This window comes from Plectropomus leopardus, chromosome 13 (genome assembly GCF_026936395.1).
Source record: "Plectropomus leopardus strain MGB_pleo_1.0 chromosome 13, ASM2693639v1, whole genome shotgun sequence".
Lineage (NCBI taxonomy): Eukaryota > Metazoa > Chordata > Actinopteri > Perciformes > Serranidae > Plectropomus > Plectropomus leopardus.
The window spans coordinates 9,279,071-9,280,523 of record NC_142188.1 but is presented as its reverse complement, the minus strand read 5'-3'; the positions used below and the strand labels follow the sequence as shown (position 1 = coordinate 9,280,523).

The window sequence follows — 1,453 nt, the reverse complement described above, 5'->3', positions numbered from 1 at the left end:
AGATGTTAAGCGTGCTTGAGGTTGCTGGTTCAGTTCTTCTGTGGGACAGGAGACATTTGACTTTTATGGCATGAATAAAATATCAGCTGATATATTTGTCTGCTCTGCTGATATAAGTCATCGATCACGCACCTGTCAATGAAACAGTTCAAAAACAATTTGAAAAGTCATGTAAAGTGGAGAATTAAAGTTTTCCACCGATATCAGATTTGCCCCTTTAAAACGTCCAGGCGCTCCGCAGTGAACGTGGTTACATCATCAATTCCTGCGCATTGATTGGCCAGAGAAACCCACGTTGTTCCGTCCTCTGAGCCAATCAGCGAGAACTCTGAAGGCTTTGTCCCACCTCCTGTGTCCCGATTGGATGACGCTTCCAGCGTCCATGTTTTTCCCGGAAATTTGAACACACGGAGGAAAAACGAGACGCAGCACGAGTGTTTGTTTACAGGAAAACATACCCAAAAAACAGCATATTTGCAAAACAGAGCTCAGCAAAAAGCGAGACCAAGATGAGGAGATGACGGTGAACAGCTGAAGAGACGCTGCAGCTGATCGTCGTCACAAACAGCTGATGCAGCAGCAGGAGGAGGACAGGCAGGACACAGACCAGTTTGGAGACATTAGCTGATGTTTGGTGAGTGACTTACTTTTTACGGTGTACTTAAAGTGAATCTCTTTGAACGACTGTCGGGGTGAATTAAATGTGCGCCACACTGACGATGCCTGCTGCTCAGCCCGGATATATTTGTTCACCAAAGTGACTGATGTGTTTTGTATTTTATAGGAAACTGCGGCGTCTCCAAAACTGAGCGAAACGACAGGCGCTGTGAGCCGCTGCAAGGGTAAGATTTAAAGAAAACAGCTGAATGCACTGTGCTGAATGGGATCAGTATGTGTATCGGCATACATATCTATGCAGTATTAACAGCACATCGCAGTACTGATTGTACTTTTGTGTTTTCAGCTGCTGGAAGCGAGGAGAGCTGTCTCTGCCGAGGAAGAAAAGGATGTTTGGAGAGGGATCACATCAGACATGACATTAGATGAGGAACACACCGCAGAAGGCTGCGTTTTGGGCCACCCTGAGACAGACCGGCACCGACTGCAAACGACCCCGAAGCAACAAAGAGACATTTCAAGCATCTCATGAAATAAAACAACTCTAAATAAAGCTTCATATTTTCAATATTTTCCTGGCAAATGTGTGTTTTTCCTCAATGAACTGATACTGTGACAGGTGTCTTCAGTAACAGAATAATAATATTGATAATAATAATAAATAATAACATATCAATTTATATTGTTATTCTAATAGTAATATATTGATATATTATTATAATACAAATAATAATATAATATGGACAATAATGATATATTAATATTATAATAATAATAATAATAATAATAATAATAATAATAATGGTATGTTAATGTTATATATTAATATTATTAA

General features: G+C 40.1%; 1 long non-coding RNA gene across 1 annotated transcript; it reads left to right on the top strand.

Moving 5' to 3' along the window:
* Nucleotides 1-234: 234 nt before the first annotated feature.
* LOC148187663 (uncharacterized) lies at nucleotides 235-1,188 on the top strand. The gene is made up of 3 exons (XR_015778423.1): nucleotides 235-634; nucleotides 785-842; nucleotides 965-1,188. It is a non-coding gene; the product is annotated as an uncharacterized LOC148187663 (long non-coding RNA).
* Nucleotides 1,189-1,453: the final 265 nt, after the last annotated feature.